The following is a 16,219-nucleotide window of genomic DNA, read 5'->3' on the forward strand; positions in this document are numbered from 1 at the left end:
TTTAGGAGAGGGGCCTTTAAACTGCTTAGCCAGACAGATCCTTGGCCTCACTAAACTACAAACCCCAGAATTTTGTAGTTGGCTGAAAATGGATTTAAAGTGGATCCATGCTCTAGTTTGATGAGACAGTTGATCTTTATTTGCCAAGATGATGGGTTGAACTGATTTTAGCATGTTGTCCTCATCATCAGACCTTAGCACTTGGAAATGCTCCCAAGAAAATTAACCAGACACTTCATCAGACTCTCTAAGTGTGGTGTCAAGTTCTAAAGGAATACAAGTGACTTTCCCCTTAAAGTGTCTAATCAATTCATCACAATCAGAAACTTTCCCTACTTGCCTCTTTGAGCCTCATCAGAGATGTAATTGTTGACACCTGTTTTGCTAACCTCAATGCCACATAATAGACACAGGGAAGAGTTTTTGTTAATTACCACTTGCATTCACCCTGTGACCTATTGCCAACTGCAGCCGAGATGTTGCCCAGCCTGTTCATTGCCTATAGAACTTCAGTAAACCAGGGTGAATAATGGGCCTCACAGTACTGGTCCAAGCACTTAGAAGTGATTGTATCGACTCGCCTTTTGCATTTCATCATTCCATAGAAACACGTGGTTAAAAAAAAAAACTCAGCTCTTTCAACCAGAAAATCCCCCAGAGCATTCAGGTACCAATCTGAACAGCCTTCTCCCCATCTCAATTTCAAAATAAATAAATATTGTGCTCTAAACATTCTGAGCAGACCACAGCAAAGGTTGAAGATGATTTTTATTAATAGATTCCTTTTCTTGTTTTCACATTTCCAGAATAGAATACTATTAAGGAAGTTGTGTACCCTAGGCCTGATTTAACAAGCATTTTGGTGCATTGGTTTAACTTTTTCCCATTATAATCCAATTGAAAATTTGACCAGATAATGTCATATAGGTTTCCCTGCTCAATCTTTGACAGTTGCATTAACAGAATATATTATTTGAGATCCTGCATCAGGATATGTATGTCTATCATGTAGCTGCATCTCTCAATGCTACCCAAAGAAACCTCTCCTGCATTCCCAATCCCAAGTCATTTCTATGCTGCTGATAACGGAGAGATGCGTCCAGCTATTTTCCTGTATGTGGATGCATTGTGACAGGCACCTCCAGAGAACCTTGGGAGGTCACTGCAGATTGACTGAATAACCTTCCTTCCTCTTTGTATAAGATCCAAAGCAATATACAAACAATTAAAAACAGGGTATGACTTAAAAAGTATGTGTACAAAACCAGTAAAACAACATTTCAATTAAATATACAAGTTAAATCAAATACAATATAACACAACACCATTAAAAATCCTATTTGTCATGCCAATTATAAAGCAAAGGCCCACATCACTTAAATGCTCTTTTCCCACTAATGGAAGGAAAGAAGGAGAGCAGGGGGACAAACAAGCTTCCTATCGGAGTGAATTCAACAACCTGGAATCAGCCACTGATAAGAGACCCTCATATGTCCTCACCACATATGCCCATGACCAGGATGAAACCGAGAGAAAGCCTGATGATCTTAAAAATGCAGATAGGATCACACACCGTCTTTCAGTCTGGATCCAAGCTATCCAGGTAACATCCCTGCAATCACCTCCAGTTATATGAAAATAGCTGAACGTGTCCCCATGCATCTCTCCTGCCGCCAGTCCCCAACACACAGAAGGGGACTACACTGATTACAATGTCAGTTTGGGCTGGGGAGGATTTTGGTTACTGTATAGAACAGATCTCTCAAATGTCCCCCCCCCCCCCCGCCCCACCAAAAAAAGAGTCACAATGGGTTTGAGCTATCGTATTTTATGGACAAGATGCTAGCCACTGTCCACAAGTGCTCAGACTATTAAATCACATCTGTTCCTAATACAGAACTTGAGCATGCAGCTGCCACTTTTTGAGTCTGGTGTGAAAAAGGTGGGGTGACAAGAAATTCAAGGTACAGCATGATATGTTGTACATAATATGAGCAGTATTTCATAGCCTAGCTTTAGCCTTGGGTCCTTCTTATGTGACCAACCATTTCAGGAATAAAATAAAGCAGCAAATAAGCCTTGGGTTTTATTTCATTGCAGACTTTTAAAATGATCCACTTGGGATAGGTTTCCTTTGTGTGCATCTTGCAAAGCTCAGCTTGTAAGCCAAGGGGGGTTCCTATGCCGGTAGTGCTCACTTGATAGCTCCAGCAGCTGGGCGAGAACTGCTTCCATGGCCGGCTTCCATTAACCTGCCCACCTGGAGGAGATTGAATCGGAAAAGAGCTTATTTAGTACATATAAAGCAGAGGAGAGGGATATACATTCAGTTATTTACAGTTTCTTTCCCTTTTCAGCAGACCTGACAGCAATTTACATGTGGGGCTGTGCTCCCTCAGCATCCAGACCTCTGATCTCAGTCTCCAATGTGGATTAAATGTGATTATTGTTTTTTTAAAACCCCAAGCCAAGTATGTTCTTGCCCCCCCCCCCCCAATTGTGGGGATTTTGTTCTATTAAGGTGTCTCGGTTGGGGTTAGCCTACCATATTTTGATGTAGTAAAGGCCAAGACTCTGTCATGCTCGTCTAGATATGACTGGACTGACAAAAGACACTTCAATATTTTACAAAAAATAACACTCTCCTCTCATACCTGAGACAACACATTAGTTTAGGGGACCTGATCAATGCCTACAGATCTCTATTCTCTACTCTTGAGAAGGGGGATCAGCAGGTTAACAATACTGCTCTCAGTACATATCAATTTAATAGTGTGCGAGTGTCACATCTCTCTATACATCAGTAAAACTATCCCTAATCCCCATCCCTCAATGACAGCTTTGGGTTGTCTTTTGAAGCTTTTCAAAAGCTTTTCAAAAGCCAATTTCAATCTTTGAATAGGTCTACATCAGTGATTCCCAAAGTGGCTGCTACCGCCCCCTGGTGGGTGCTGCAGCGATCCAGGAGGGCGGTGATGGAACCTATTAGGAGATGGGGCGGGGCCAGGGGAGGGGCGGGGCCTCTTCCCAAGTGCCAGAAACAGGGCTGAGCACCTGAGGCACCTGTTAGGACACAGGGTGCGGAGATAGAGGAGTAGGCTGAGCCTCTATACCTCTCCTGAGGCGCTTGTTGGAACAGAGAGGGCAGAGCTAGGGAAGGGGGCAGGGCCTCCTTCCAAGAGCCTGAGACAGGGCTGAGCCTCTATACCTCTCCTGAGGCCTTTTAGGACTAAAGGGTAGGGCTAGGGGCGGGGCCTCTTCCCAAGAGCACGAGACAGGGCTGAGCCTCTGCATACCTCCCCTGAGGCACTTGTTAGAACACGGGGTGGGGTATAGAGGTTCAGCCCTGTCTGGCACTTGGAAAGAGGCCCCGCCCACTCCTCTAGCCCCGTCCTCTGTGTCCTGGCCCCACCCACCTCAATGGTTTGGGAACCATTGGTCTACATTCAAAGTGAAGGGTGCATTCACATTGCACAGTTAAAGCACTTTAATTCCACTTTGGTTGAATGCTACAAGTCGCTGGGATCACAACCTGACACAGTGAAGACATCTGTCTTTGCGCTTTGTGACTCTGTTGCTTAATATGCATGCCCAGTGTGGAACACATCTCACCAAATTAAAACAGTGGATGTGGCTCTTAATGAGACATGTTGTATTATCACAGGACGTCTACGCCCCACACCACTGGACAAATTATACTGTTTGGCCGACATTGCACCACCTGACATTCACTGGTAAGTAGCAGCCAATAATGAACAGACCAAGGCAGTGACATCTCCAGCCCATCCCCTGTTCGGCTACCAGCCAGCATGCTAATGCTTAAAATCAAGAAAGCAAGAGTCCAAAAGTGGCAGGATAAAACCCGAACCTGAAGCCATGGCTGATGCCAAATGAGAGACTCCCTCCTGGGCACAGAAGACTGGGTGACTTGGAAGGAACTGAACAGACTGTGTTCTGGGACCACGAGATGGAAAACCAATCTTAGAAATGGGGCCACAAAGTGGAGTCCACAACATGCCTATTACAATGCAGCCTGAACCCTGCCACATGCACAACAGAGGACCTTCTTACAGCAACACCAAAGACACTCCAAGTAGCCAGCTACTGGTCAAAGGACATTTAGTATAATGCCAATTTTTAAACTTTGAGTTTTAAAATACATTACAACTGAACCCTTGGTTCATTTCTGACGCGATAAATAAATAAAATTCCACTTTAACTGCCATGGAATTATAGGCTTGGAACATGAATGAATTCGTATGCAGACTGCACATACCTTATTTGAAGTGCAAAAAACCCATGAAAGAATACAATATTTAAAATGAAGAATAATTTTAACCAACATAAACATACCAGTATTTCAATGGGAAGTATGAGTCTGCTTTTGGTTGATGAGATTGTCAAGTTAATTAGGATTGTTGTTTTTGTTGTGTGCCTTGAAGTCGTTTCAGCCTTAGGATGACCCTATGTCTAATGTTTAGGGCAGGGGGCAGGTAAATTACCTTGGAGGGCCGTATCCGACCCACAAGCCTTAGTTTGGGGACCCCTGCTTTAGTGAATTGATTCCCATTCTGTGGAATGCCATTCCAACTGCAGCCAGACCTATGCCTAGATTTTTTCTGCTTTTGGTCATTTTTCAAAGAAGAACCTCTTGATTAAGAAATCCCAGTCGCTGTTTTTATTCATGTGTGTTTCAATGTACCATTTCATATTTATTTGCTTCTACACCGAAATCTGCAATATGAAGCAGTCTGTCATGTGAATTCAATAAATACAGTCAAATTCGGTAAATAAAGATATTAAAACATAACACAAATCGTAAGTGTATATTATGGTGGAAGGCGCTGTCTCTGTTTAAGTGTTCTGATGGGATGGGAAGCAGATTTTCTTTTTTGTAAGGCTTCAAGCAGCAAAACAGCTCAAGTTACTTTTCCAGGCTCACTGCCTTTTATGTGCTTACCTCCCCAATTTTCTCATAAAAGTGTGAATCATTTGCATTCCAAAAGCAGGGAAGTGGTAAGTTGTTGTGCACCTCCTCCAGCTTTGCCTTGTCTTTGGTGGTGGTCACAGGTGCAGGCAGTTAACAAATGTGGCACAGCAGGCTCTCTTTCGCCAAACAGTGATGGAACCTTCTAGAACTCAGCTGGCTTATGCACAGAATTAATAGAAGAGAAAACATGCACCTCTTCCTTGCCGCACCCCCCCCCTTTGCCAGCCCTCATTTTCTTTTGAAATTGAGAACACACATTGAAGTCACTTTGAAGTCAAAGTCATAGAGTCTGCTTGAATGAGATATTATTGATTTCCATACAGCCTCCCCCTTTTCCCCCACCGCAATGCGGATGTGCATTTTTCAAACATGTTTAAGAGGGGGCTTTGATCTGTCTTGTTCACCAGAGCAATATATAGATTAAAAGCAATTGCTTCGTCTGGACTTGGGTTTGTAGAAACGGAGGGTCGGCTTGTTTCAAAAGGGCCACGAACCTGAAAGCTCTTTTCAGCCTCTGTCAGCCTAAACAATTTTCTTGAATGAGGAAGTCAAAGGTCACTCAACTGTCAAAACACAACAAAAATTAAACAGTGCTCCTAATGAATTAAATGCAGAGAAGATAGTCGTAAGAAGTGGATCCCCTGAAATATCTACCAAATATTAAAAGGCTCAATGTTTCTCTGTGCCCATTTAAAACCCCTATTACAAGATACAGAAAAAGCCGAGAAAGATCAATGCATTTACAAAATTCAGGATTTGAAAAAAAAAAAAACCCACCCTCAAATCATGAGCTGTCAAATACCAAGCTGTGCAAATGCCAGTTCTCCAGATGGCTTCATAAATCAAGGAACCCATACATCATCCTTTCATGTTTTACATTTTTAAGACAGATTTATTTATTTATTCCTTCTTCCATTTGTTTCCTCTTTGGGTAGATTACTGGCAAACTCTTAACTATCTCTTTTTTAGCTTGCAGTATGTGAGCTTCTCCGCACACTTCTGGAAACAACCCATTTAGTCACCAGCAAGCTCCAAGCATGACTTCATCCTTCAGAACAAATTGCTGTGAAAAGAGCTACACAGGAAGGAGGACTGTAGGACTATTTTTAAACACAGGGCCTGCCTCAGAGCTCAACACAGTGGTAAGAAAAGTTCAGTCATTCTGGGCCTCTCAGTGCATCCTCTCTTTCTCTTGGCTCAGCCTCCAGAAGGCAATTCCTGTTGAAAGAAAAGAAATAGAAATAACAGGGAGCAGAAAGACTCTGTTTGTGCTCAGTTGCCATAATCTAACAGAGAGTAAAGCTAGTCGAAATCCACTGATTGGATCTGCACCTAATTCTCTCTTGGATTTGACAATTCAAACATGCAGGTGCTTACATCATACTTTTTTCTGTCTCTATAACTCTATCATGGGCTGGGATGCTTTCTCAATGTCTTCACAATTGGTGAGAGAAAATAAAAAGTTTTGTTACATGGAAAACACCTGCCCTACATATACCCATAGAGGTTTTCTACACAAAGGATTACACAGCTTCCATTTTTACAGGAGTCACCAAAAAACTGGCAGAATTTGCAAATTTTACATTTCCAGCAAGTGCTTAGGGGAAGGTAATTGTCTGAAAAGCTTATTCTTAGCCTGATGATGTCAGCTAACGTCTGGGCAAATGGCATAGCATCAATGATGGTCAGCAAGAAAATGGTACCTGCTTGGCAAAAATCTCTCTATCTTAGGAGTACCCTGGTATGCAGGTCAACGACATATATGTTTCCATTGTGCACATATTCTCATGTTGCATTTTCATATACTATTCTATACATTCTACAAAGTATTTGGTTTATTCTGCAAAAGAATTATTACTGCAACTTTGGGGCAAAATAAAGCTCCTTCAAAGCTGTTTCTGCTGCCTTTAATGCCCTCTTTTTTCTCATTAAAAGGAGTGGAGAGGTAGGTGAAGTGCATATCCTGGAAACCTCGAGGAGCAGTAAGCCCCCTGTACAGTTTTAACATTTTGGACTATACAGTACTAAAAGTCAGACTTGGATCCAGTAGAGCAATGAAATCAAAATGTCAACTGGTGTGAGACAAGGGTGCATATTAGCCCCTTTCTCTTTAATTTCTATATAAATGACATCGTGAAAACATTATCCTCTGACAATCTACATAGCCCTAAAGTTCTGACCAGAACTATCAACATCTTACTTTATGCTGATGATATGGTGATCATGGCAATGTCTCCAGTAGGACTGAGAAGATCTCTGGCAAAATTCAATTTGTATTGTGAGCTAAATTCCCTCATTATGAACAAGGATAAATCCAAAATTATAGTCTTTGGAAAAAACAGGAAGCGGTACAATTGGACCTTAAATGGTGTACACTTGGAACAAACTAATAGCTACAAATATCTAGGCATTACGTTTTTATCATCTGGTGCTTGGGCTAACCATATTACTCAAAGAGCAACAAAAGCAGCAGGTTCCATTTACAAGCTGTACCATCATAGATACCCAGACACAATCAGACCTGCCCTGGAAGTCTTTAAGAAAAAAAATAATGCCAACACTCATATTTGGGGCCGAAATTTGGGGGCACACCAATTTGGCCAAGATCGAAGCCTTCCAAGTTAAGCAGCTTCACATTCTCTTGGGACATTCCAGAACAATGCTGATGGCCAGTAAAAGCTCAAATTTTAATGAGACAATTCAATTACTGGTCAAAGGTAAATCGGATGAATTCCAGTAGACTTCCTCGCCTAAGTTTAAGGATCAAGACCAGCGTGCCCACAAGTCATCATGGGTAGTGGCCTTAAACAATGAGATGGCTAAAATTGGCCTTCCTTTACAATTTTTGAATGATCTAGGACCTAGGGCAACACACTCATGATATCTACGCTCAATTGGACCTAGCAAGTATAGGTAGGTCTTCTGCCACAAAGTTTTTAGCCTCCCACAAAATGAATATTCATTTAGAACACTATTTGACTATTCTGGTTCCGTTACCCTTAAGAAGAATATATACCAGGGCCAGGTTTGAACAACTCGGTATTATGATGCAAACTGGTCGCTACTGTAACATCCCAAGAAATGAGAGATTTTGTGTCTGGGGAGAACAAATAGTGGAAGATATCAAACATTTTTGATTGACTGCCCAGCATATGCTGAACTTCAACACAGATATTTACATCCATTACTATATAATTTTAGGTCCCCCAACAGAAATGATCTTCTGACAGTCCTCTTGCAAGGACAAGAAAGATCCACCATAATCAGAGTATGCCTGAAAGCTATCAAGAAAAGAGCACATTTCCTGAAAGAAGAATCAGGAAAATAAGATTCTGACAGCAAACAGAAGGTCAGCTGCTGTCCTCCCATCCTTTTTGCCTTGTTTTTATTTATGTTGCACTTTTAAATGGTCATATGACTGGTCAAACAAATAAATTATTAACATTTTGGGCAAAACCCAGAGGCAGGTTTTGGGAACAAATATATGGATTTTGAGAAGTCAAGTTATGGATTTGATAAGTTATGGATAAGTCAAGGGTTATTCCTTGGGGAAAGGAAAGCACCAATTCCAACTCAGGAGGCCAGCTGTCCCTATCCACCACAATTTCCCCATCCAGGCATTCAAAGAGGTCAGATGTGGCACCATTGCAGAGATAGAAAAGAGGATCAGTGCTTCTTTTAGGTTATCTTGTGACAGGCTAGGGGCCCTTCCAGACGGGACCTATATCCCAGGATCTGACCCCAAGTTTTCTGTTTATTCCAGATTATCTGGCAGTGTGGACTCATATAATACAGTTTAAAGTAGAAAACCTGGGATCGGATCCTGGGATATAGGGCCTATCTGGAAGGGCCTTTGGCTGCCTTTTCCCATCCCATTCAGAGGATGGAATTAAGGTACAGTGTTCACGCTGACCTATTCATAAGTTGAGGTTTTTGGAGTTGACTTTTTGACTAGACTTTCTAGACTTAAACATGAGTATATAGAGAAGTGTTCATAATACAAGCATCTCCATTCCTCTGTTACACAGAAGGAATGCTTCTCCGAATGCTTCCTACAAACACATTACCCTGAACATTAAAGCTGTTTCCCCACTTCAGTTGCATTCAGCAAAATATAACAGTGGCTTCTGCTGGCAGAAAATCAGAACCCAGCTGAATCAGGAATTGGCAATTTCTGCTCCACATGCACTTCTCAGGACCATCATGGGAGAACTGGGAAAACTTCCAGAGGTAGTTTTCAGGTGATACAGAAGCTGTTCCGCGTAGGTACAACCAAGGAGAAGGTTCTCTTGCAATCAACATTACATCATTGGATATTGCCAATTCATTTTGCTAGCAATTGAAAAAATCCATTTATTTAAAACATGAAAGTGAATACATCTCATTTTCTAGGGGAGCAACCCTGTTCTTCATGGAAACCTTGTTGAGGAATGCTTATTGGATGGGTATATTGGAACAGGTCTTTCTAGCAAAGCTGGGGTAGGAGGAACAGTAACAGAAAAATCCACTGGTGTAGTTGCCCCAAAAGCAGTGGGACAAAAAGGTTATGGTGATAGTGGTGATATGTGCTTGTGAGTGAGATGACCAACAATCTGCAAGTGCATATCTGCAAATCTATGCCACCTGGAGAGCTAGCATAGTAAATGCCCTGGCACTGGAAACATTAGAGCAGTAGTTCTCAACCTGTGGGTCCTCAGATGTTTTGGCCTTCAACTACCAGAAATCCTAACAGATGGTAAACTGACTGGGATTTCTGGAGATGTAGGCCAAAACACCTGGGGACCCACAGGTTCAGAACCACTGCATTAGAGTCATCCTTTCTCCCTGGTTAAGGAGCAGTATAGTAGCAGAGCACCATGAATCTCCTGTATCCTCATGTTTGGCCAGCACACTGTCTGATTAGACCCACCTCCTCTTTTTTCTAGCAGAGCTAGAAAATGCTACTTTTGAATTAGAACTGTAGTCTAATGGGATAACTTTGTTTATTAGGAATAAGATCCAATGATTCTTATGCTATTTCTGTGAGAAGAACAATCTCTTGGCTGAACACAGTTGTTGGTGAATAGCAAATAGAATTCATACAAAACTCAAAAATGAGTTTTGCAAAGAGCTGTTTATGGAAAGGGAAAGCACACATGTTCAGTGAGCTTTGTAAAAAAAGACATTTTATACATGTATGATGGTTCATCTGTTAACAGTGGAAAAGAGATAAGGAAGGGGGATTAAACAGGGTTTTAAAAGTATGAAACACTTAATGGACTGAGATTTTTGTTATGGTCTGAAATGGTAGTGAGGATGATCCTTGGGGATATAGGAGGCTTGGGGAAAAAATCAATTCCAGACAACCTCCTGATTTTTAAAGGAGATACCAAATTCATCTTCTCCTACTCCCACCAGTAAGCTTACTCCACAACTGTTGATAAGATTTCTACTTTTTATTGGGGATAATACTGTCAGTGGTATTGCATTTCCTCTACGATACCATTTGTAACATTACAAGCCTGTCTTTACCAGTTCTCAGCAAAGGAAATTCAGACTACATTAAGCATATTGCAAAGGTAACAACCCATGGTTTGATCAGATGAAGGCATGTAGCCGGGGGGGGGGGGGGGAGCGCTTGAGGGGCTTGAGCTCCCCTCCCCAAAAATTATCAGGGTGGTCCATGAGAAGGCCTTACATTTATTATTTAAACTGTTATGTTTATTCATATCATGATCTGATCACCATGCTCAATATATCCCATATGCATGGGAGTATTGGGATGATACAAAAGGTTTCCTAGGGTAGATCCTCTCTCACTCAGACTCAGCCCCCCCCCCCCCCCCAAATCAAAATCCTGGCTACGGGCCTGATCAGATGCAAATACATTCATTACAGCAGTAGCTGGAGATGATGACATCCACTATTTAATGCATTTTTAAATTCAAAACTATTAAACAACAATCCCTTTAATATAATTGACCTTTAAGAGAGTAGCAGTACTGGGTCATGGTTTTGGTAAAAGGACATTGTAGACTCGTTTCTCTCTCTCTTTAAGTGTAAATGTGGGAACGTTGACTTAGACAAAAAAACTGAGAGTCTGCTAAAATGGATGGCTGTGTATAATGGGGGCTATATTCTCACATATGTGGAGGGCATAGGTGTAAGGAACCACACAATTTTGAGGACTGACTCTGTGGGACAGTGCAGTAATTATTGCTTTTAACATTACACATTGATTAATTTAAAATCACTTCCTTTGAGGAGTTCAAGGCAGAGAAAGGCTAAGAAAGAAACCATATTTTTAATATAACAATATAACAATAAACAAAGAGCAGAAAACAACATACTGCATCAATGAAGTTAATTCATAAATCAGAAACACTATAAAATAAAAATTGGAAGATAGAAACCTTCCATCCAATCAGTTTTGTATGAGAGAAAGCTTGAACCATCACTACCTATCTCATCAATTTGTTAGAAGGAAGGGAGACTGTGGATCATAGAATCATAGAATCATAGTAGAGTTGGAAGAGACCTCATGGGGCATCCAGTCCAACACCCTGCCAAGAAGCAGGAAATTGAATTCAAAGCATGATGATGAGAAACATTTAGTGGTCTACTGGAACTTAGAATTTTATTTTTATTCTAATTCTTATACAGTATGAGTCCCGTATCTGCAGTTAAATGAAAATTGCAAATAATAACATACTCTATTGAATGAAGATTTTTTTTGCAGAAGAATATCAAAGAGTTACATCAGAAGACCTCGGAAATGCCTAGAGATGCCCCCTTTTTAAAATAGCACTAGATCCTCCAGCACAACTATATGGTCAGAAATTCCTGGAGAGGACAAATTTTGTCAGATGTGGGCAAATGATGTGGGAATCATGCTTGTAATGCTATTTGTTTCCATCAGTTTTATTGGTATCAAAATCATAGAGTCTCCCCAATCTCTTATCTTATATTGCTGCTATAGTCCCCCACCTTTGAAGTTGACGGATTTGCATTGGTGGTTGTTTGATATTATTACTGTTATATAAACCTTTGTTTTAACTTCTGTTTTATCATCTTCTTGTGTTTTAAACTGTGTATATTGTTTAATGTATTTGCGCTGTTACTTTTGTAACGTTGTGAGCCGCCCCGAGTCCCCACGGGGAGATGGTGGCGGGGTATAAATAAAGTTCTTATTATTATTATTATTATTATTATTATTATTATTATTATTATTATTAAAAGGTGAAACTTTAGAGACACGGCCAGCAAAGTAACCAGACATTTCTTGGTCTCAGATAGATAGTTTTATTTTGACAATACTAAAAAAGAAGTAGAAAAAACCCCACAGAGAACTGGTGCTCCAGTGGTGCCCCCAAAATGGAAAAGGAATTAGAAGTGAAGATACATGCTGAATAGTCCTATCATTAATATCTTCTTCTTTAATCGATGGTCAATCTTAAAAGGAAAGGGAAAAGTAGGGGTGCATTTGCTTTGCCAAGTAGGCTAAGTGTTGCCTCTTCCTAAGTTATATGTAACCAAAGATCTTTATTATCTTGGAAGTTCTTTTTTTGTGGGTGGATATCTCCCAATGTCATCTTCAGATCAAGAACTGATTTGGGTTCTCAGCCAATCAGCATTCATAGTTAATTCTGCCATTCTACTTATTGATTGGTTAACATGAGCAAACCCTTTTCTTTTTGTTTAGGAATGAGGAACAACTGCTCTTCCGTAGATTTCAAAGGTAGAATCTACTGCAGGCTGCAGAATTGCATGTATGCAAAACAGCTTCATGCACAATCACAACAGACCACTGGATGCTTGACCACAGCTTCCAATTTATGTTTCCAAAGAGTCAAGAAAAGACAAGATAATTACTTGTCTGCAGTGTATTACACAGAACAGTTACATTCCCACATAGTTTTTCACAATAATTTTCAACAGGAAGGAAGGAAGGAAGGAAGGAAGGAAGGAAGGAAGGAAGGAAGGAAGGAAGGAAGGAAGGAAGGAAGGAAGGAAGGAAGGAAGGGAGAGAAAGAGTGGGTATATCTCCACCCTTCCATGCTTTTATCTATGTTATAACACTGACTTGTGTGTAGAGCAACTCAGTATTTGTTTATTCTTTGTCTGTCCATTCAGTTACAATCATTTTAAAAAGTCTTTTAAAATGTCAAGATCTTTTATCAGGACAAGGGAAGAAAGAGCCACTTGCATTATTTACCAACAGGCTCCCACGAAATCAAGCTATGGTTTCCTTTATTCATTTTTTATGAAAGCTCCAAATCTCAGAGATTATAGCAAGCAATTAGAATGGAAGAAGTAGACATGGCACAGCTGGAGCTACTTTAGATAAAAGCAGGGCAAAACTCTATTATCTATTATATACCAGTTCAAAGTCTACTTATATTTCTATAGATTACATGCAGGATTTTTAAGATTAGTTCCTGTTCTTCATTGAACTATTTTGCATTTTTAAAACTATGGGGGAGGTTAGCCTTCTTGACACAGTATGTAAACCAATGAACTTTCAGAAGTTTATTATAGACATAGTTATATTTGTGGTAGCAGTTTTCAAAATGATTTCAGTTATATAGAAATGAAGAACATGCTTTGTTGTCTGCATGTCAATTGTTAAAAAATAGTTTAAAATAGTTCTTGTATTTCTTTTCTTGATAAGATCAGCTAATTTAGATATGCACACAAAATATACACTGTAGTCACCTGTAGCTGTACAGTAGGAACTGGGGAAGTTCTTCATTTAACAATATAACATAGTCTCACTACTAACATATCCATCAGGTTGGGCAACACATGGATCCTCTCTGGCTGTATTTGAATCACTATCAGAACCTCCTATCTTTGCAATTGAACCTACCATGGTGTAGTTACCATCATATTTTGTCACATATGCAAAATATATGTGTGGAAGGACTGTACGGCCTGTTTTCAGAGGATCACAGTCCCCAAAAGTTCTGTGAAGAATGATCCTCCTTAAAAACAAAGCATATGCTTCAGTACACCTTGTTTATATCTATTCAAAAACATAGATCCTTCTCCAATGGTAAATATTTTAGTGGTGTTAGTAAAATCAACTTAAAATACCCATCCCTTTTTGTTAAAATGGATTTTTTAACATGGCAAAATCAAGACACTGCAGAAACAACATTTGGATGTTGTTGTTGTTTATTTGTTCAGTCGCTTCCCACTCTTCGTGACCTCATGGACTAGTCCATGCCAGAGCTTCCTGTCGGCTGTTGCCGCCCCTCAGTTCATTCAAGGTTAAGCCAGTCACTTCAAGGATACCATCCATCCATCTTGCCCTTGGTTGGTTTCTCTTCCTTTTTCCTTCCATTTTCCCCAGCATCATGATCTTTTCCAAGCTTTCCTGTCTTCTCATGATGTGGCCAAAATACTTCAACTTTTCCTCTAATATCCTTTCCTCCAGTGAGCAGCCGGGCATTATTTCCTGGAGGATGGACTGGTTGGATCTTCTTGTGGTCCAAGGCACTCTCAGGATTTTCCTCCAGCACCAGAGTTCAAAAGCATCTATCTTCCTTTGCTCAGCCTTCCTTATGGTCCAGCTCTCACATCCATATGTTACTATGGGGAATGCCATTGCTTTCACTATGCGGACTTTCTTTGCCAGTATGATGTCTCTGCTCTTCACTATTTTATCAAGGTTGGCCATTGCTCTCCTCCCAAGAAGTAAACGTCTTATGATTTCCTGGCTGCAGTCTGCATCTGCAGTGATCTTCGTGCCTAGAAATATAAAGTTTGTCACTGCCTCCCCATTTTCTCCCTCTATTTGCCAGTTGTCAATAGGTGTAGTTGCCATGATCTTGGTTTTCTTGATCTTTAACTGCAGCCCAGCTTTTGCACTTTCTTCTTTCACCTTGGTGATAAGGCTCCTCAGCTCTTCCTCACTTTCAGCCATCAGAGTGGTATCATCTGCATATCTAAGGTTGTTAATGTTTCTTCCAGAAATTTTAACTCCAGCCTTGGATTCCTCAAGCCCCGCACGTCGCATGATGTGTTCTGCATACAAGTTGAATAGGCAGGGTGAAAGTATACAGCCATGCCATACTCCTTTCCCAATCTTGAACCAGTCTGTTGTTCTGTGGTCTGTTCTTACTGTGGCTACTTGGTCTTTATACAGATTTCTCAGAAGACAGACAAGGTGACATTTGGATGTAGTGAGGCAGAATATAGTTTCCAGGATAGATGGCGGGGAGAGGGTTGTATTGCAGCTCTCCTGGAAAATGCCCACCTTCAATAATTTATTTATTAATGAAAATATTCATATTCTGTAGTATATCAAGATTGCCCAGGGTAACTTAAAATAATATTAAAACAGGTAAAATAGACTAAATACAGTAAGATTGGTTAAATAATCAAAAAGCATATTAAAGAATATAATGAGTTTAAAACAATAACAATCTGGATTGAATTAATGAAGTGTAAAGAAACTGGTGAACAGCCAGGTTTTAGCTTGGTGTCAAAGTGATATGGTGTCCATATCAGTCAGACCCCCAGGGAGGGAGCATGGCATAATTGGGGTGCCACAGCTGAGAAGGACCTCTCCCATGTCTGACATAGTGTATTGACCTCACTAGTGGGACACAGAGGAGGTCCCCATCACTGGTCTTGATCTATAAGCAGGCATGTATGGGAAGACATGATCCATAGTCATTTGTTTCACAACATAACATAAAATAGTAAGGGATTCATGTCAGCTTTAATGGGTTACTGGTTCTGTCTTGTTTCTCATATTTTGAGAGTCAGCCTGGTGTGTTTTGTGTGCGCGCATGTGTGTATGTTGCAGTAGCACTCTGGAGACCAGGAATCAAATCCTTGCTCAACCACAGATTCACTGGGGGACAATTTTAGGTCGGTGTGGGGCTGGATCTGTTCCATGGCTGCTAAACACCGAACAGAACTGATATGGGGTAATGTGTGGCACAGCCTTAATGCCAACCAAAGTCAGCAGATACTCCAAAATCTGGTCCAGGATTTGGACTATCCCTAACATCAGGTGTATCGGAGCAGTTGGCCATAACTGTTCCCACTGACATCCCTTGTTTCCCGAGCTTAAGCAGGCCAAGGAGATACTGTTGGCCATCACTGTGTTGTGGGAGTCTCTGGCCATGACACAGGTCCTACCTGTCTGCTGTTGCCAAGGGAAGTGGGGTGCTCTGGAAAGGGAGGGGAGAGAGAAAGGAGAACATCTCATCTTCCCCTCCCCACTACCTCACTTCA

The 16,219-nt window shown here is 40.8% G+C and overlaps 1 long non-coding RNA gene across 5 annotated transcripts in view; it reads right to left on the reverse strand.

Annotated features, from left to right (window-relative positions):
* The window catches only part of LOC103278564 (RNA-directed DNA polymerase from mobile element jockey), a 406,813-nt gene that overhangs the window by 45,104 nt on the left and 345,490 nt on the right, over positions 1-16,219 (reverse strand). For 3 of the 5 annotated variants that reach the window (XR_010006102.1, XR_010006103.1, XR_010006101.1), the window contains 2 exons: positions 4,961-6,208; positions 2,199-2,260 (listed from right to left, as the gene is read on the reverse strand). This is a non-coding gene — a long non-coding RNA (RNA-directed DNA polymerase from mobile element jockey). Of the gene's footprint in view, positions 1-2,118; positions 2,261-4,960; positions 6,209-16,219 lie in introns of all 5 variants that reach the window. The other 2 variants (XR_010006105.1, XR_010006104.1) reach the window with 1 other exon arrangement.

Source organism: Anolis carolinensis, chromosome 4 (assembly GCF_035594765.1).
Source record: "Anolis carolinensis isolate JA03-04 chromosome 4, rAnoCar3.1.pri, whole genome shotgun sequence".
Lineage (NCBI taxonomy): Eukaryota > Metazoa > Chordata > Lepidosauria > Squamata > Dactyloidae > Anolis > Anolis carolinensis.